This window comes from Lissotriton vulgaris, chromosome 9, assembly GCF_964263255.1.
Source record: "Lissotriton vulgaris chromosome 9, aLisVul1.2, whole genome shotgun sequence".
Lineage (NCBI taxonomy): Eukaryota > Metazoa > Chordata > Amphibia > Caudata > Salamandridae > Lissotriton > Lissotriton vulgaris.
The window spans coordinates 124533907-124555363 of record NC_141697.1 but is presented as its reverse complement, the minus strand read 5'-3'; the positions used below and the strand labels follow the sequence as shown (position 1 = coordinate 124555363).

The window sequence follows — 21457 nt, the reverse complement described above, 5'->3', positions numbered from 1 at the left end:
CAGCCCCCAGCGCCTAGAGACCCTTACGGGTGATTGTGCGCTTTACAAATGTGGATATTATTAATGCCTCAGTGTTCATGTCTCCCAGTGTCTTACTTTGTCTATGTCTCTCAGTGTTCATGTCTCCCAGTGTCTGTTCGTGACTCTCAGTCTCTCTGTCGCTCTGTGCTCTTGTCTCCCAGGTTCACTTGTCTGTGTTGCCCAGTGTTTTCCCATGTTTGTGTCAAGCCATGAATCCTAATGTAGGTGTCTTCCAGTGTTTTTTTATGTGTCACAGTCTCTATGTCTTCCAGTGTGTGTGTATCCCAATGTCTTCCAGTGTCTCCCGATGTCTGTGTCTCTCAGTTTTCGTGTCTCCCAGGGCCTTTCCCTGTCTGTATCTCCCAGTGTTTTCCCATGTTTGTGTTTCTCAGTGTTCGTGTATCCCAGTGTCTTCCTTTGTCTGTGTTTTCCAGAGTTTATGTCTCCCAGGGTCTTTCTTTTTCTATCTCTCTCAGTGTACGTGACCACCTGTGTTTTCCTGTGTGTGTGTCTCTTAGTATTTGTGTTTCCCAGTGTCTGTATGTGTTTACCAGTGTCTGTGTCTCTCAGTGTTTGTGTCTCTCAGGGTCTCCCCTTCTCTGTGTCTCCCAGTGTTTGTGTCTTTCAGTGTCTTCCTTTGACTGTGTCTCTCAGTGTTCGTGCCTCTCAGGGTCTTCCCTTGTCTGTCTCCCAGTGTTTGTGTCTCCCAGTGTTTTCTCATGTTAGTGTCTATCCATGAATCCTAGTATAGGTGTCTCCCAGTATCTTCCCCCAAACAGAATTCACAAACATTCGCTGGAGTGCTGGGGCATAGCTTTCATTGGGTGCAGCAGGTGCAGTGACACCGGGCCCCAAAGGTCTGAAGTGCCCACTGAACCCGGATTGTCTACAACGAAGGGTGGAAGTCATGACCTCTAGGGGATATGGGCACTTCTCTTGACAGTTACAGGAAGGTGTTTTTTTGAGTATTTGGATCCGAAGTCCCCTCTCCTCTCTCACAATTGCCTGATTTTCGACAGGGGTATTCTGAAAAGATGTGTAACTCTGCAGCTAGTTCAATAAAATTAGCAAACAGCATGGGAGTTTTGTGTTCCATGCCACACACCTGGGCATACCTCTCCCTACATGCAAAGTGTTGTCTTGCACTGATTGACGGTGTCTCAGATTGAGCGGGCCACGTGGCAGTCATGACATTATATTTCTAAGAGGTGTCTGTCTCTATGTGAAGCCATGCCAAGTGTTTCCCATGTTATCTAAAGAGGTACTGGAGCAAGGACAGATAGTTATGAGCATTCACCCATCGTCACACCAAAGAGCCCAAGGGATTCAATTGTTTCTCTCTACTTAAACACAGACAGACATCTACAGGAAGACTGAATTAACCAAGTGAGGTTTCACAATGTAAGAGTTATTTCTCACTGATTACTTGAACTTGCATTCATCTTTCATTTAAGGAGCGTGCTTTAGATTTAAAGGTGACAGACAAACAAAAATACATACAGAATAATGTTGTCTGTTTTACCCACGTCTTTGCCCCACGCTTTGACACTGCTCCCCATTGCTGCTAAACTCACCTGTGCCAACCAGAAATGACTGACAGGGAAGACTGAGGCTCAGCCAGTAGATAATCATGTGCTGCAGTGCACCGAGATGCATAGTTTCTGTGTGCTGCCCTTGAGTGAGAAATTACACCCATCTGAGCAACGAGAAACTCCAAGAATATTTTTAAACTGCAGCAAAGCACCAGAAATGCAGAGGCACTGTGGGACACAAAAGTACCAAACACGATACGAGAGGCCATACTGCCTGCAAATCACCTCATCTTCTAAACGCCCCCCACAAAAACAGGGTAGATCTCTCATGGGTGGACTTAAGCAGAACCACGTGCCTCATCCTCTCTCTGCAGGAACTTATCAAGCTGTGCTGAGAAGCCCCAGCACGAACTGTCACAAATTGTGTACCCCCCCACGCACACCACCCGGACCATGTTACACTCTAAAGCCACCTTCTGGCACAAATGTCATCTCATTAGGCTGGTTTTGTGTACTGTGTATATGTTCGTACATAGGAGACAGCCTGGTCTTTCCTGTACCTCTGCCGAGGTACCCCTACAGAGAAAACAGAGTGCAAACATAAGGATCCAAAGTAAAATACAGCTATTGAAAACGATATTTAGAAAAAACATTAATAGGACCAAAAGCTATTACTTTGAAAGAAATGCCTTTAAATATTTATTTTTACTGTAAATATAATTTTCTTTAAAAAAAATAATCAAAACAAATATTATTCTAAATATGTTTTGTGGTATGGTCGATTAAATGTGTTAACTCCTACTTGACATACACAATGTATAGATTCCATATGAAGCCTGTAGCAGAAAAGCGGGTTTTAAATATTGTTTCTTCACAACTCTGTTATCACGTCAGTGAAACTTCGAGCCTCAAAGTCCTTGGTCAGGATGAGAGTTGTCTGCTACCTCTCCTGGACCCTAGATACCCGAGGGAGGGAGGTGAACGTGGATGTTACTCTGAGTCCTGTGCCATCAACTACCATCTCGCCAGCCGAACCAGTGAACCAGACCTCTTGCCAAACGCGGGCTGCACTGCAGGGCGGCCCCTGCAATGAAGGTGCCCAGGGGGAGTTTAAGGCGTAAGCCGGTTTCACCCTGTGCAGCTTCGTGAATGGAGCAGGCCAGAACAGGCGACAGATTACGTTTTGGGGAGGGGATGCCGAGGGTTTAGGAAAAGTATGTAGGCAAGGGGCAGGTGAAGGGTCAGCCTCTCGACTCTTACACCTTTTGGCATAAGAAGAGAAGTTGTTTTGTTAGGACAAACTATTCACCGCCGGCATGATGGTAGAGAGCAGGGGATGTCAATAAGGACGGCCCTATGCACTGCATGAAATTGAAGCATTTAAAACACGAAAAGAGACCCCCATTCAGACAGGACCTGCAGGCAGCTGATGATCGCGCTGCCATGAACAAACGAATTTGTGGATTTGGACTCGTCTGACTCCGAGTGCAACTGTCACTTACTTGTAAGGGTTGCACTGCAGTTTAGTTTACGGGCCAGCCGCCCGCCATTCTCCTCAGACTCTTTGCCGCTGTAACAATAGTCTCTCCCTCGGCAAACGTGCATGGTGCGTCACCACCAGCATGCACGGGGGCTGCCTGTGATACGCCTCTAATGTTTAAATAGAGGCAGTCCGGGCCGGCCGTCCCTCGTGGTGTGCTGGCTGGGGGGATGCGGCTGCCGAAAGGAGAGACGTGAGGGCGGGGCCCCTAGGAGCGTGTGAGGGGGCCCTTTGAGTGTGCGTGGGGGCCCTGGGCCTGCGGGGGGGGGAGACTGTGTTAATACAGTCAGAGTGTTCCATTCATTTAACCCGCTACTGTCTGTTACCGCCTAAGCCCAATGCTGCATTGCTTGCAGCCGTCTTCTTCCCTGCTGAGACTAGTGAGGCCAGGGGGGCCCCCTGACCCCCCTGACCTGCGGGGCCCCCCCGCACTGCGGGGCCTGCGGGGGCCTGTGTTACGCCCCTGAGCACAACTAATGAAGGCACCATTCGAACCTATACACAAGGCAGACTTGAAGTTTCTTACTTGGAAGGTTGCTCTTCTCCTTGCGTTGACATCTTCACGTTGCGTAAGTGATATTCATGCCTTCACTATAAATCCTCCTTTTCTTCAATTCCAGCCGGACTGTGTAGTGCTTCGCACTAATCCCACCTTCCTGCCTAAGGTGCCTTCGGATTTCCACATCAACGAACCTGTTTTCCTAAAGACTTACTTTGCTAACCCACAGTCTCCAGCGGAGCAGCGCTTGCACTCCTTGGACAGTAAAAGGTGCTTAAAATTTTACATCAGCAGAACTGCTCCTTTTCCTAAAGCTGACCAACTGTTCATAGCTTATGGACGCTTCCACAAAGGGCGTCCAGTTACCAAACCTACTATTGCTCGTTGGGTTTCATCGGCCATCGCTTTCTGCCATCAAATGGCAGGCAAGCCTCTACAGTCTTCAGTGAGGGCCCATTCCACCAGGGCTCTCTTCATGTGAAGGCCTGGCTCCTGAGCACAGAGAATTCCACAGCCTAGATATCCCTCAGGAATGTAGGGAGATATAAAGTCAAGCACGCGCACCAAGTACAAATAAAACCTATTGTGCTAAATGGAAGCGCTTCTGTCTGTGGTGTCATCGGGAACGCACCCATCCATTCTCTTCAGCCCCTCATCAGATACTGCCTTACATTCTATCGCTGGCTAAATCAGGTCTTTCTCATTCTTCTGTTAAGGTCCATCTGTCGGCTATTTCAAGATACAGAAGATCAGCTTTGGGTCCTTCTCTCTGATCGGCCAGAATTATCAAACAGTTCCTGAAAGGTCTTTTCAGGGTTTTTCCTCCATTGCGTCCACCACCCCCGACTTGGAATCTCAACCTGGTTCTGACTCATCTCATGAGATCTCCATTCGAGCCAATCCATAGGGTGGACTTAAAATTTTTGTCTTGGAAATTAGCTCTCCTTTTAGCCCTTACTTCAGCTAGGAGAGTAGGAGAATTGCAAGCTCTATCCATTCTAGAACCCTTTCTTCAGTTCTAAAAAGACACTGTGATTTTAAGGACCAATCCGAAATTTATTCCAAAAGTCCCTTCGGATTTCCACTTGAACGAGCCAGTGGTTTTAAAATCATTCTTTCCTCTGCCTACATCCCCTGCAGAACGGTCTCTGCATTCCTTGGATGTCCAGAGATGTCTCAAATTTTACCTTGAACGCACAAAGGATTTCAGAAAATCATCTCAACTTTTTGTGGCTTTCAGTGCACCCAGGAAAGGACTTCCTCTCTCCAAACAAGGAATTTCACGCTGGATTTCAACTGCAATTCATTTTTGCCACAGAGCAGCAGGAAAGCCGCTGGAGAGACATGAAAGAGCTCACTCCACAAGATCAGTTTCATCTTCAGCAGCTCTCTTCACTGGAGTCCCTATAAGAGACATTTGTAGGGCAGCCACTTGGAGCAGTGTCCATACTTTCACAAAGCATTACTGCCTGGACTCTTTGAGGAGCGAAGCAGCAGTAGGACAAGCAGTCCTGAGGAATCTTTTCCAATGAGAGGTGAGCTTTCCCTTCTATCCCTCCTTCCTATGATTGCACATTTTATATCATATAATGTTTTGTTACAAGGTCTGATCACGACTTTCAGTAGAGAAGACAGAAAAATTAGGTCAATTTTGAACAAACATTGGCCGATTGTTATGAGCGACCACATTCTCAACACTAGGTTGCCCTCTTCTCCCACAGTGACCTTCAGGCGAGCTAGAACCATGGGCAGCCATTTAGATAAAGCAACACCGGAATTGAAATCCAAAATTCCATGGCTTCGCCCAACCAACGGTTTCTTTAAATGCTCCAGTTGTAGGGCGTGTAAGTTTGGGGTCACTACCACCCAGTACTACACCCCATTCAGTAAAGTTGCCAAAAACATCCATGGCAACTACAACTGCAAGACTGATCATGCTGTTTACGTTCTGACGTAAACCTGTGGGCTTAGATATGTTGGAAGCACTAAGCTCCAGGTGCACGCCCGAATTTTACAGCATCTCAGGGCCATTTTGCATAGTGACCCAGCGTACCCTGTCGCCCGTCACTTTAAACGAATGCACAACAAAGACCTTAGTTGTTTAAGCTACTTCGTGATAGGGGCAGTTCCTTTATCTAGAAGAGGAGGAGATCGTGAGGTCCAACTTAGAAAATTGGAGTCTAAATATATATTGGAGCTCGATAGCCGTTGGCCTAATGGGCTCAACAATATTGAGGAGATGCATCACTTTCTATAAAATCATTGGACCTTGCCAGCCTCTGATTCCACCTTCATCTGTGTTCTGATTCAGGGATCTTCTAGTTAGGTTCCCTATTAGAAGTCCCATATATATGTCCCTTATTCTGCTATTACAACTGGTGAAACTCACATCGACCTTCACCCATAGGGACATCCATGCACTTTACTTGGCAACTTTTAGGCACTAGGCATCGCTATATATACACAATTTTCATACATTCTTATTCACATATCACGTACTATATTTCGATAAAAATGTATTATCTTTTAAATGTACAGTGATTTTTACCATTTCGTGAATACCATGTATAGAATTTTGATATTGATATTATTTTGATCTTGGGCTTAGTGTTGCACAGGAAAGAGCGTATGTATATATTGAATGACACAGATTAGTACTTTGTAAATAATTATGAGAGGGCTCTTTAGTTGGGTGTGTATATATAGTTTTTCAGTTGGGTGTGTATATATACAGTTATTGCCATTTATGTTGCTTTATTTTGCTTTATACAAACACATAGGATTCTAGTAATCCATTGCAATATTCACTTGTTATAAAATGGGCTAGGTTTGTGGGGTGGTTGGTTTATAGGTGGGGATGTGTATAGATATGTATATACATGAATTAGAAATCTTTTTATACATATTGTAATTTTTAGCTTCCTGTTAGAATGGTCCTTCTTGTTCTATTTTGACCTTTCAAATAGAAATATGAGTAACTAGGATGATGAATTTTTGTATTTAAACATTGATAACTGATGCCTAATTATTAATAACTGTTTCAGTGGTAGTTCCATATGTTTCCCGCTAAAATCTTGCACTTTATTAGAATTTTATCATCACTTATGCACTTTTAGGCACATGCACTTTACTATTTTTGCTGCTAAAGGTATTAGATTGCTTATTTGCACATATGAAAGACATTTCTTTTCTTAAATGAAATTCAACAGGAAAGGATTGTACCTTGGTAGATTTGCATATAATTGATTATGTATTGATGATTTCCTGGATTTAACCAGTGATAATTTCTTGTATGTCTATTCAGCAATGGCAACCATATATCAGCGGTAGTGCATTTTCACTGTTTATTATTCACCACAAGATCATGGTGGGCGTCACCAGGGGGTGGCGCCTAAATCACTGCATACACCTATAAAAAGAGCATAATTGATTGTAAACATGTTGCAGCGTGACCAAGGGCTTTCCGCCCGAAACGCGTCGCTGGTTCTGTTTTAAATCTGCAATAAAAATTACCATCTTGCTGAATTGTTGGTCCGTCCCTCTTCCTTGCTGGCGTGGAGGCAGTGTCTGCGAGCGCAGAGCAGGCTGGGGAGGAGCCTTTCTTCATATATATATATATATATATATTACCTACTGGCGGTCGCCAGTAGGTATATATAGTTAGGATTTTTTTCCCATGGGATTTTTGAAAATTCTATGTCGAATAACTTTGGCGTTTGTGGACGGAATTGGCTGAAATTCTCAGGAAAATGGCACATTTTGTTTGTGAGCAGCCCCTGAAAATTTGGGGGGGTTTCGTCAAGGGGGGGCCGAGAAAAAAGGGGGGACCCAAAACGCGTTTTTAACATTGAGTTTTCCATAGGGCGGTTGGACTCACTTTTAGCTCGAACGGCTGAATAGATTTACACGAAACTTGGCAAAATTGTAGATATGGTTTGCCCGACGTGCCTTTGCTATGTCTCAATATATGTGCTCCAGTGGATTTTGAGAAATTAACGTTTTAAAAGACAGATATATCTGTGACAGCGCTCCGGTTAGCACTCCGGTTCGCGTACCTGACGCGTAACGGAACTTCGCGAAGCGAAGCTGATTGGCTCTCGGGTGTCTGTAAACATTCTAAACAGTCCGGAGCGGCCGCCATCTTGTGTCTCGGTAGGATCGAGACACAAGAGGTGGCCAAAACAAAGTGGGAAATGAGCATAAGGGGCAGAGTACATCCTCCCTGACCCCCTAGGTTTGATGAGGGGGCTTTAAAAGGGCCTCGCGGGGTTAAAAAATAATAATTTTTATATCATTTTTTTTGCGGGGGGAGCGCTCGGTACGCGCACCGGGAAGCGGTCCGGGAAGCGTAACATTGGGAAAATAGGATGAAAGAATGTTCAAATATTGTATGTTTATTGATTGTTATTTTTGTTTTTTTTAATTTATTTTATTTAAGTACCAACATGTAGGTACCAATGCAGAGTCTAAAAATAAAAATACATTGTTTCCTTTGTAGATATCTTGCAGGTTGTTTCAGAAGTTATTGAGGTATATGGAATTCATAGCGTAGTCTGTCAGGAAAGCAGAAACACCATGGAGGCAGGAGATGATAAAGAGATGTTAAATACACATTGGAGATGATATAGTGGAAGAAAGGAAGTAACTATGAGCAAACTTAAAGTTGCACAGTATATTTAAAGTCTGATTTTACATTAAAATCAATTTGCTACTAGTTTAAAAAATACATATAAAAATGAATAATGTCTCAAACAATTTTTGAATTATTATATATGTCATCAGTGATGTCACTGACCATGTCATGAATGATGTAATATGTGACATCATCAGCAGTGGATTGCGGGTGCGCGATATATAGTTAGTGCAACTAACTATATATGCGAATTTCAATGGTTTTGTGCGAGTAAAATAAGGTTTTGTAAATGCTAATCCCTAACTATATATGGTCTATAACCTATGGTTTTTTCAGTGAATTTTCAAGGTTTTGTAAATGCTAATTCCTAACTATATATGGTCTATAACCTATCGTTTTTTCAGTGAATATATATATATATATATATATAAATGGATATGGATACAGTTATGCTGTGATGTTGTAATACACTTGTAGCAAAATTTACACTGGTGGCTTACTGCTAGCTACTCTGATACAATGCATGGGAATCTATGAAAGTTCCAATACTGGGGCAAGAAAACAAGTTACTTACCTGTAACTTTGGTTTCCCTGTATTGGTAACTTTCATAGATTCCCATGCACCCACCCTCCTCCCCTGGGAAAGCTCAGCCTTCAGCAAAACTGGTTACTGTTACACAACGGCTAAGAAAAAAATCGAGGCTCGGAGGCTCTCTCAGAAGGGTTCTATGGGGTGAGGCTAATCTGATTGTCTGTTGCAAAATGTTGGTCTCTTTTACAAAAAGAGGTAGATAGGCTACAAAATGAGGCGATGCCTAGGCCTTACTTTCTCTTTTGTACATACTGCTATGGTATTTTCAATTTACCGAGGCTCCCAGGCTGACAACGGAGAATGATACAAAGTATGGGAATCTATGAAAGTTACCAATACTGGGGAACCAAAGTTACAGGTAAGTAACTTGTTTTCATTTGTACTATTGGGGATTTTGCTCCAAATTTGAATTTGCACCTAAAAATTATTTTGGCACCTAAAGGTGAGTTTTGCACATCAATGTGATCTTTGCCCTTTTTCCACACTCACGCTAATGGTGCACCAAGGGTGTTTTCTTCTTAAATGTGCTATAAACCAGATGTTAGCTGTACTGATGCACACTTTATATATCCAATACCATACCTTACTGAAACATTTGCTCTCTGCACTGAATGATACTCCACAGCTTCTTGTTCATACTGAAGTTGTTTCTTAAGATCAATAGCCTACATATTTTTCATGTGATTTTGTTATGACCATAGGCATAACACAAAGAGAGCTATAAAGTGCCTAACCAACACATCCATCAAATATTACAAACAACGAGACAAACAGCTAACCACAATTAATGAAAAAGACCATAGGCTCAGGTTGGACTCCATTAAAACCGACCTACTCTCATTTTTTTTTTAACTAGGAACATACCCTTCTGGACTGAAACATGATGCCATTTATTCTTAGTGATGAAAATAAAAAAAGACCATTAAGGAACAAATGTTGCTAGTTACCAGAAATCTGAGCTAAACATCACACTGTATAAAAGGAGAATGTCATGATGCAATCCTCAGAAATCAACCACCACATTTTTTACTAAGGACAAACCCTTCTGGACTGATACATTATGTCATTTATTCTTAGTCTAGAAAATACAAAAAGACAATTAAGGAAGAAATGTGGCTAGTTACTAGAAATGTGAGCTAAACATCATGCTGTATAGAAAGAGGAATTTCATGATGCAATCCTCAGACATCAATCACCATATTTTCTTTAATGGTTTGATACTATGAATGCGCTAAAATGTTCTACCATGACCATGACCATGGACAGTAACAGTGATAAAATACCTGCCATCTTTAGTGATTTTGGAACCACCAGTTCACCCACTGCATTATCACTTACATCCTTCTGCCTCTATGAATGAACTTAAAACACCATACAAACAAACTCTCAACAGGAGAATTCAGGAGCAGCCCACCAGACTCCCCAACACTAATGCTTGGAAGCATTCCTTCATGTACCCTACCTTTAACAGAACCCACACTCTATGGTCACTGATTCCAGAACCCATCCTAATATCGTAATCGCTGTAGTTAAATATTCAAAACTTAATCAAAGATGAATCAGTCCTAGCAGCCTTAGAGGAACCACCTCCAGTCAACCCAGTGATCCATTCAGTCAATCCTGGGATCCATTTCCTAGTCATCGTATCAAAGCTGCCCACCACATTTGTTGACGTGTGATCCCTAATACAACTTTCATGCATGATTTGACTTTGATCCTATCACACTCACCTGGTTCTGCTTGTGCTCCATATCACTACCTTATCACTAGGATATTACATTATCCACCTGAACAGACTAAAGAAAACGTCTAGAGGTGGTGCCTATATTCACAAGGACTACCTTAAATGCACATTAATTAACTCAGTAATCTCCTCCTCATTTACAGTGCATCACTGGAGATTTGAAACACAACATCTAAACTACATAGGCGGATAATCTTATACCACCCACCTATTAGCAAAAGGGTTTTTATTGACAATCCTGTTTATTATAGCACTAATTATCTAACGTTTTCCTGCTATTAGATTTTCATTGGATCCGATTAAACCATGCACACATCCCTCATCACATCCTTCCTACCGTAAATCAATGTACTAAAAAATAACGCTGTCTCTACCTGCAATAAGAGTTGTACCCTGGATCTAATTTATATAAAGAAATTCCACCTACACATCTTTAATCCTCCTACATTTAATTCATCAGACCACTTCTTCCTTCTTTTCAACATCCTGGCATTAATATATGGTGACCTAACCTGGAAATGCTAAAATCTAGAGAGATCTAAAACACATTGACAACAGTATTGGCAAGACCAATTGGTCTGGCACATAGAAAGGAATAAAAGCAGCATTGTGTGTGCACACAGTCACGTTATGGCCAAGTCCTAGGCCAGCTCATATGTCATTTAGTGCAGTTGCTGATGTTGAGCAGCTGCGTCAATGTAATGTGAAGTGGGGTTCAGTGGCATCAGGGGTACAAGTCTTTGCATTGACCTGAGAGTGGGATTGTTAAGATGCAGTTGAGGTTGTTGACTTTGGAGTCAGTTGGTTGCCCCAGTATTGGAACTTTCATAGATTCCCATGCTTTGTATCATTCCCCGTCGTCGGAATGGGAGCCTCGGTAGTATAAAAACCATAGAAACAAAAGAGAAAAACAGGCCTAGGCCTCATCTCATTTTGTATCCTATCACTCTCTTTGTGTAAAAGAGACCAAACTTTTGCCAGGACCAATCAGAGCAGCCTCACCCTCTAGAACCTTCCTGAGAGAGCTCAGAGCCTCAGATTTTTCTACCGCACGTTGTGCTAGGGAGTCTCCACTGAGCTCTGCTCAGTTTCTTCTCTACAATCTTATTGGATTTTGGATTACTTCTTCAATTTTTTCAACTGCTATCAAGATGTCTGACAAGGAGAAGAAGGCCCTGTTCAGGTCCCGTGCCTCTTGTGGGAAAAAACGACTTTTTGTGGAGGATAAGCATGACAACTGTATTTATTGCTTATACCCGGACCACAAGGCCACCGACTGCAAAATCTGTAGAACCTTCTCTTCCAAGACTCTCCGTGACAGAGAGGGTCGACTTTTGACCTGGCTTCAAAAGATGAAGACTCGGAAGGAGGTGCTTTCATCAGATGAAGAGGATTCAACATCTCTGGCGTCCTCTCACAAGTCCAGGAAGAGGGGTAGGTCTCCCCCTGGTTCTTCTTCTTCAGTTGAGCCCCCTCTTAAGGCCCCTCACAAGATCTCTGATAGGTCTGAGAGGGCTGGTCCCCTTCAATCTCCTCACGGAAGTGAAAAGGAGAGGCAGGGACAGGCTACTGGATTGGCTACAGCCTCAAAGGACAGAAAGGAGTTTTCCATTACTTCTCCTCCGTTCAAAAAAGGGAAGGCCGGTGACAAACACTCTTCTGTCACTCCTGGAACCGGTCCGGAGAAAAAACAGCGTCCGTCGACGACGAAAACGTCAGGTACGTCGACGACTGTTACTTCTGTGAAAGTTCCCACTGTTTCCTTGGCTCCGACGACGGGCTCGTCATCGGTAGCGATCTCCACGTCGACGTCTTCATCCTCATTCAAGGTTCAAGGTCCGTCGACGATTGCTTCTTCCACTTCGACGACAATGAGCTCCGGTAAGGTGCTGTCGACGGGCTTGTCGACGACGAAAACTACGTCGACGACCACAACAACTTCGACGTAGACGCTGATGGTTCTGACGACGAGTTTGTCTACGAAGCCGTCTGCGATCATCCCGTCAACGACGGCGGCTGTACCGTCGACGATGGTCCCGTCGACGACCAAGACTTCGTCGACGAAGACGGCTATAACGTCGACGACTGCTGCTCCGTCGACGACAGCTCCGACGACGAGACCGTCGACGGGTCAAAAGATGCATTTTCCACTGAAGAGGATGAAAATTACGCCGGAAATGACGTCTCCACGGCGATTGTCGTCGCATCCACCGAATATGCTCCTGGATGATGAGTCGCAGGAAGAGGAGGATGAGTTTGGCCATTATGGAGACACCTACAGTCCCTCAGATTTGCATGTAAAACTGCAGGACACTGACACAGAGGAATATTTCGAAAATGCAGGAGACCAACAGTTGCACTATGTTTCACAAGAGCGACGTCCCACTGGTTTAGGACAGGACATGGTGGCCATGCCCGCCTCTCTGCTCTCTGATCTTCAGCTGATGTTGCAGGACTATAGAAACAGGTTTCCTTCGGAACCTTCAACGCAGTCTGTGCAACCTCCTCCTCAGGGGTTGCCACAAGCACAGTCAGTTACTGGTCCGCCTCCTTCGCAGGTGGTGCCCCACCTCCCACCTCAGGTTATACCCCTGGTCCGATCTCGAACACCGGATCCAGAACCAACCAATCCTGTCCAGCAGGATACCTCTTCGGACGATGATGCTGTTCAAGTGGATTCCTTGACTGATCCATTGCAGGACCCAGATCTGATTCAGGGTAACAGGGGGCAACAAGACCCAGACGCCACTGGTAGTCGTGATACATCTATATCGCCTCCTGTGGACATAGGGGGGGGGGTCCATCACCTGATGGAGAGGGCGGCAAAGAGGCTTGGACTGCCGGTTACGAGAGAGGAGTCTGAATGCTTTCTCTATGACTTCAAGGAGCAATACAGGAGATCTGTCAAGTCCATTCCGATAATCGAACATGTGTGGGAGGAAGGCATAAAGATCATGCAGAATCCAGCCACTGTGATTCCGGTGCTTCCCAGACTGGAAAAAAAGTATAAAGCTCCGGAAGGCAGTCCAGCTTGTCTTCTTGGTCAGCCGAAGCCTGATTCGGGATCTCTCAGGCCGCCCAAAGCAAGTCAAAAAATCCAACTACACCTTCGACTACGCCTCCAGACAAGGACGGTAGACGTCTGGATAACGTGGGGAAGAGGTTTTCTTCCATGGCCAGCTTGCTGGTTAGAGCAGCGAATTCTCTCGCCATTCTAGGCAGATACAATCGCCAGATGTGGTGTGACATGGCACCATTTGTGGAACAATTGCCAGACGCGACAAGGGATGAGGCCAAGAGAGTGCTGATGGAGGGAGAAAAATCCTCCTCTGAAGTTATCGACTGTGCGATGGATATCGCTTCCACTGCTTTTCGGGCCTTAGCGGGGTCAGCGGTGCTCCGTCGCCCGGGCTGGTTGAGAGCCACCTGGTTTCGTCAAGAGGTCCAAAATAAGATCCTGGACCTCCCATTTGATGGAGAAATGCTTTTCGGTAAGCATGTTGATGATGCCCTGCAGAATATAAAGAAAGATGGCAACACGGCGAAGTCATTGGGATCTCTCAACTACCGTAAGGTCCCATTTAAAGGCGTTCGTGGCAGAGGTTTCTCTCGTATAGAGGAAACGCCCAGCAGAGATATTCTTCACAATCGTCCCAGTCTTATAAGACCCAGTACTCCAATCAACGGCAGGGACAATCGGCGTCTTACTCTCGCCAAACTCCGCGAGGGCGTCAGAACAGTCAAGGGTTGACAGCGCCAAGCGGCAATAGCGGCCTCCTGGCTCTACCTGCTGTTCCTTCCCTCCCAGTCACATCGGTGGGGGGCAGGATATCTTTTTGTCTGAACAGCTGGAGGTGTATAACATCGGACCAGTGGGTCCTGAATATTGTACAGAGTGGCCATACGTTGGAATTCCAAGATCTTCCTCCAACAAGAGCTCCGGGCGCCATCCGCACAAAACATCTGGGACTGCTCCATCTAGAAGCCCATCAATTGTTTCTCAAGGGGGCAATAGAACCGGTACCTCTTTCTCAGAGGGGCAGAGGTTTTTATTCCAGGTTCTTCCTGGTGCGGAAGACGACAGAGACTTGGCGCCCCATTCTAGACCTACGAGAGCTCAACACTTATCTCATCAAACTCTCTTTCAGGATGGTCACTCTCCAGGAAATTCTTCCTCTTTTGAACACAGGCGACTACTTGGCTTCCCTGGATTTAGAAGATGCGCATTTCCACATTCTGATACACCCAGCTCACAGACAATATCTGCGGTTCACAGTGGGCAAGAGCCATTTCCAATTCAAGGTGCTTCCGTTTGGCCTTCGGTCTGCACCTCGGGTGTTCACCAAGGTGTTGGCACCAGTGGCAGCTTTTCTAAGGACACATTCCCTGGAGGTGTTCCCTTACTTGGACGACTGGCTAGTCAAGGCTCCATCTTTCGAGGAAACCTCTCAAGCTGTTTCGACTTGCATTCAGTTGTTCAGACACCTAGGCCTTCAATTAAACAGATGCAAGTCAGTTCTGCAACCCTCCAAGACCACACGATTTCTGGGGGAGATTTTGGACACCACACAGTGCACGGCTCGTCCTTCGGAGGACCGTCAACGAAAGTTGATCGTATCAGCTCGCCAACTGTTCCACAAGAAATGCCTGTCAGTCCGTCAATACAAGTCCCTTCTAGGGTCGATGTCATCCTGCATACCATTAATACCGCATTGCAGGCTGCGAATGCGCCCTCTGCAGGAAGAACTAGACAAACAATGGCGCCAAGCAGACGGATCATTCAACGACAAGGTGTTGGTGACTTCAGCAATGAGAAAGGCATGCAAATGGTGGCTGGTACCAGAAAATATCGCACAAGGTCTGACGTTCAGAATTTCTCCATCCCCCCTCATCATAACCACGGATGCCTCTTTGGAAGGCTGGGGAGCGGTGCTCCGCGAACTTCAAGTCAGCGGACACTGGAGCCCGGATCAGCGCCAGTGCCATATCAATTCTTTGGAGCTGACGGCCATTCGGTTGGCTTTGCAGGCTTTCCTTCTCAGAGTTCGCAATCATTCAGTGCTGGTCCGGACGGACAATACGACGGCCATGCACTAGGTCAACAAGCAAGAGGGAACGAGGTCGCAAACTCTGTCCACAGAAGCTCAGAGAATCTGGGATTATGCGATCCTTCACAACATCAGTCTGAGAGCCGAACACCTGGCAGGCTCGCTCAATGTCAAGGCGGACGCCCTGAGTCAACAGACGGAGGTGACGCACGAATGGGAATTGAATCAGTCCATTCTGGAGAGGGTGTTCTCTGTTTGGGGAACACCTACCATCGACCTGTTTGCCTCTCCAGTTTTACGTAAGCAAGGTTCACCATCAGGGGTCCCTGGGGAACGCCCTTTCGATGGCCTGGTACAGCGCATTCTTTTACGCTTTTCCTCCAATTCCCCTCATTCCTCGAGTACTCAAGAAAATGAAGGCGAAACCGTGCAAGATGATTCTAATTGCACCAGCGTGGCCCCGGCAATTTTGGTACACAGAGCTCCTGTGGCTCTCCCAGGCTCCTCCAATTCGCTTACAATCAATTCCGTCCCTGTTGTCCAGGAATCAGGGGCAGGTTTACCATCCGGATCCGAAATCGCTCCACTTGACAGCGTGGCTCCTGAACACAGAGAGTTCCGTCATCTGAATCTTTCCCAGGAATGTCGAGACGTTTTGTCACAGGCTCGAGCACCGAGCACAAATAAGACTTACAAGTAGTCATGAGCGGATTTTGCGGATTGGCAATCCGCGAATTTGCGGATTTGCAAACTCGCAATCCGCAAAATCCGCGAATTCCCGCGAATTTGCGGATTTTTTTTTTTTTTTGTGTTCGCCCGTGTTTCTGCCATTTCGCGAGGGTTTTTACAATTTCGCAATTTGCGAACTTACCTGTCGGGTCGCAAGTTTTGCGAACTTGTTGTTTCTACGTGTCCAACCTGTTTGGGACACTCTTCTTCATCACTGCCACTCTCTGTCACCACTGCCACTCTCTGACTACTCATGCCACCCTCTGGCCCACCCATGCCACCCTCTGTTTCATCACCACACCCTCTGGTTGTCCAGTGTACATTATTTTCGGCAAAGCAAAGCACACCTTCCCTGCCTCAAGTGACCTGAATTAATTTGGGGCTGATTAATGTGTCACAGAATATTTTTTTAGCTGGCACCTGCTTCCTTAGTGCGCCCTGATTAGTGATCTTTTGCACTTGCTAAGTGCTTTCATTGTTGCAAAATTAGTTACAACACCTGCCCTGCCCCAACTGACAATAATGAATTAGGGGCTGATTAATGGATTTTAACTTCCAGCCTGGCTCCTGCTTGTCTCCCTTAGCTGTAATTCAGGACCTTTGTGGCATATGTGTAACTATTCTGAGGTTCAGAGCAGGGTCACATAATAGTTGCAACTGGCAACTGAACTCTGGAGGGGCCCCTCAGGAAGCACTACAGGAAATGGCTACTAATGATGTGCCTGAACTTTTGAACCTGGTAAGTAGTTACTTTCAGTTTTGCTTAGATCGTATTTCTGCAATTTCGCACTTATTCGCGGGGCGCGAACTCACGCGAACAGTGCGAGCAGTGCGAGCAAAATCCGCTGCTCGCGGATTTGCGGATTTTGCAGGAAATTCGCAAATCTCGCGGATTGCGGATTTCCCGAAAATCCGCAAAATCCGCGAGCGGAACGGATTTTCCGCCCATGCCTACTTACAAGGCAAAATGGAGAAGGTTCTGCCTATGGTGTCAAAGACAAAGTCTCCATCCTTACAAATCTCTGCCTCACCAACTCTTGTCATATATACTTTCATTGGCTAAATCTGGGTTGGCACATTCGTCTGTGAAAGTCCATCTTGTAGCCATTTCAAGGTTTCGGCGTACTTCTTCAGGCCCTTCCTTATGGTCCTCTCGGATCGTTAAGCAGTTCTTGAAGGGTTTGTTCCGGATGTACCCTCTAGTTCGACCTCCTCCACCAGTTTGACAGCTCAATCTTGTCCTGGCTCAACTCATGAAACCTCAGTTTGAGCCTGTGCACAAGGCGGACTTGAAGTTCCTCTCTTGGAAACTTGCCCTCCTCTTAGCTCTTACTTCAGCGAGAAGAGTTAGTGAGCTTCAAGCCCTCTCCATAGTGCATCCATTCCTTCAATTCAAAAAGGATGCTCTTATTCTTCGCACCAATCCGAAGTTCATTCCGAAGGTGCCGTCTGAATTCCACTTGAATGAACCTTTGATTTTAAAGTCTTTCTTTCCGCGCCCTTCTACACCTGCGGAATGCACTTTACATTCTTTGGACGTTCAGAGATGCTTGAAATTCTACTTAGAGCGAACAGGACCATTTCGGAAATCATCCCAGTTGTTTGTGTCCTACAGCGCACCACGGAAGAGATTTCCTTTAGCAAAGAGTGGCATTTCCCGCTGGATCTCCAGTGCGATTCAATTTTGCCATCAGGAGGCGGGCAAGCCATTGAACAGTAGAGTTCGTGCTCATTCTACAAGGTCTGTGGCATCGTCTGTGGCTCTTTTCTCTGGAGTCGCCTTAAGGATATATGCAGGGCAGCAACGTGGAGCAGTACTCATACCTTCACGAAACATTACTGCCTAGAGTCTGCAGGACGAGACGACGTGGCTGTTGGTCAAGCAGTTCTGCGGAATCTTTTTCATTGAGAGGTGAGCTTTCCCTACAATCGCTCCATCCTGGTGAGCACATTTTGCTTATTTTTCTTACTTTACTATAAGTATTATTATATGGTTATGTGATGCCATGTTTTTACAAAATGTGTCTTGGTGCTTTACTGCTAGCTACTCTGATACAAAGCATGGGAATCTATTAAAGTTCCAATACTGGGGCAAGAAAACAAGTTACTTACCTGTAACTTTGGTTCCCCAGTATTGGTAACTTTCATAGATTCCCATGCGCCCACCCGCCTCCCCTGGGAAAGCTCAGTCTTTTCACATGAGATAGTGGCGGTTTGCACAACGGCTACGAAAATCTGAGGCTCTGAGCTCTCTCAGGAAGGTTCTAGAGGGTGAGGCTGCTCTGATTGGTCCTGGCAAAAGTTTGGTCTCTTTTACACAAAGAGAGTGATAGGATACAAAATGAGATGAGGCCTAGGCCTGTTTTTCTCTTTTGTTTCTATGGATTTTATACTACCGAGGCTCCCATTCCGACGACGGGGAATGATACAAAGCATGGGAATCTATGAAAGTTACCAATACTGGGGAACCAAAGTTACAGGTAAGTAACTTGTTTTCTTCTTTGATGATTTATTTGATGTTCATGGTGTTGACGATAGAAGTGGATTATTTTATTGATTTTGTACGGGAATATCTGGGGAAGCTCAAGAATTTGAGGAATGTTGGGTGGGTGTGCTAAATGAAAGTGGAGGTGAGGAGGTATCATTTTTTTAGTGAAGTCCTTGTTTATCCACAGGGTAGATTAGATATGGGGCCATATGTAGGTGGCAAAATACCGGTCGGTAACGGCCGATTTCGGCCGTTACCGACTGGTATTTGTAATTCCAGATGTAGGGGGCCTGAAAATTACCGATTCTGTATATTTACTGAATCGGTAATTTTACCGAATCGGTAAATTACCGATTCGGTAAATGTACAGAATCGGTAATTTGGGATGTAGGTGGCACTGGAAACAGTGCCACAGGCCCTTAGAAATTCGTTATTTACCATGAAAAACAATGGCATGGTAAATAACGAATTTCTGTGTACATGTACATCTGTGCATGTACACCTGTGCCATGTGGCACACATACATGCCCTAAGGGCATGTATGTGTGCCACATTGCACACAAGCCAGAATAAGGGGTGCAACAGGGTGTCAAAGTGACACCCTGTTCCCCTTGACAAATCAGTAAAATTACCGAATCGCTATTTACCGATTCGGTAATTGCCATTGATTCCTATGGGCCTGAAGGCCCATAGGAATCAATGGCAATTACCGAATCGGTAAATACCGATTCGGTAATTACCAAATATTACCGATTCTGTAATATTTAAATAATTATTACCTACATGGCATTTACCGAATTGTAAATACCGAATCGGTAAAATTCGGTATTTACGATTCGGTAAATGCCATTTACCTACATATGGCCCTAAATGAGGCTGTCTCAGATGCTGGGGAGGAAGTGGCAGGGGAAGAGTTTAATGATTTGAATATTGCTGGTTCACTGGGAGTGCAAGACTAGGTGGACTTGCAGATGGTGGCGAGTTATCTGCCTATTTTGTTTGTGCAGATTGTTCATTGGAGGCTGTAGCATGCCGAAATGACGATTTCAACTTAGGACATACGTTGATGTGGAAGTGAGCTGTGTTTATCCAGTATTGGGGTATCTTTCATAGATTCACATGCCTGAATCATTCCCCGTCGCCGAGGCGGGAGTCCCACGGTAACAAATATACAATAGCAGTGCCTTAGTAAAAACTGTAGTAGGCTGACAAGGCTATAGGCCCAAACAGGCCCAAATCCTAGTAACCTATCTACCTCCTTATGTAAAAAGAACTGAAAATAGTTCCAACCAATCAGAAGTCAGCATCCTCTAGAACCTTCCCACCAGAGGCAGTTCTCCTCAGATTTTCTTAGCACAAGTGAGGAGTAAGTATCCCCATTAGAGAACTGTCATGCCCGGGGAGGAGGGTGGGTGCATGTGAATCTATGAAAGATACCAATACTTGATAACTGTAGTTACAGGTAAGTAACTTGTTTTCTTATCCAGTATTGGGGTATCTTTCAAAGATTCACATGCCTGAATCAGAGTAGCAAGCAGTAAGTGCAAAAATGTTGTTTGCGGAAGGTGGGAGACAAAGCGTCAATCTAAATATCCCACACTCATCCTAAAGGTTATAGAGCACTTAAAATATACACATACAAATAAATGCAAAAAACCTTCTGATATGAAGCAATTATTGCCATTTGACATATTTCATATTTAAGAATAAAATTTGACAATCAGAAACATTAGCAAGTAATATGAGAGACCTTCAAAAGTCTAACCTTGATGAAGAAGATGTTGAACAACAGCTTTTCCCACTGCTGCATCCTCCTGCGACGCAGATTGTAAGCAGTAGTGTTTCGTGAACGTATGGACATTCTTCCATGTCACAGCACGGCAAATGTTCTCCAATGTGACCCCAGCAAGCAAGGCTGTAGAAGCCGACATAGTTCTGGTGGAATGCGCCTTAACCTTTCTGAGCAACGGTTTGTTGGCTTTATCATGACAAAATTGTATGACAGAAGATAACCACCTGACTATGTTTGCTTTTGTAACAGCTTGCCCCATTGTGGCTTCACCATAAGCGATCAACAGCTGATTAGATTTCCTTATATCCTTAGACCTTTGAAGATAGAACTTCAAGCAATGTTTCACATCAAGAGAATGTAAAGCTTTTTCTGCTGGTGTAACTGGATCCGGGAAAAAAGTCTTAAGCTTTACTGGCTGGTTCAGGAGGAATTGAGATGGTACCTTTGGAATGAATTTTGGATTCGTTCGCAAAGTAACGTAATCTTTAGAGAAATGAAGAAAAGGTTCTGATATTGTGAAAGCCTGGATTTCACTAACCCTCCAGGCCGAGGTGAGGGCTAACAAAAGCGCTACCTTCCAGGTTTAATATTTTAAATCAGTCTTGTGAATTGGTTCAAAAGGAATTATGTGAGATGGTGCTCTAGCATGAGCTGAGCCTGTCTGAAGCTTTCGGAACCATGTCCTTATAGCTGTTCCATGAGGCCTTCAGGATTGATAAGGCCTGCCATAGGAGTGACTTATAGGAGTATTAGATATAGGTATACTATATCTAAAGCAAAGGGTGATTACACCACCTTGCCCCAGCTGTGTTACCAGCCAGTTGTGTCTGTTTAGATGG

General features: G+C 44.9%; 1 protein-coding gene and 1 pseudogene across 2 annotated transcripts in view; both read left to right on the top strand.

Annotated features, from left to right (window-relative positions):
• Window positions 1–21457, top strand: part of TMEM229B (transmembrane protein 229B) — a 537771-nt gene that overhangs the window by 317344 nt on the left and 198970 nt on the right. The window lies entirely within an intron of this gene.
• Window positions 11713–20675, top strand: LOC147689696 (uncharacterized; annotated as a pseudogene).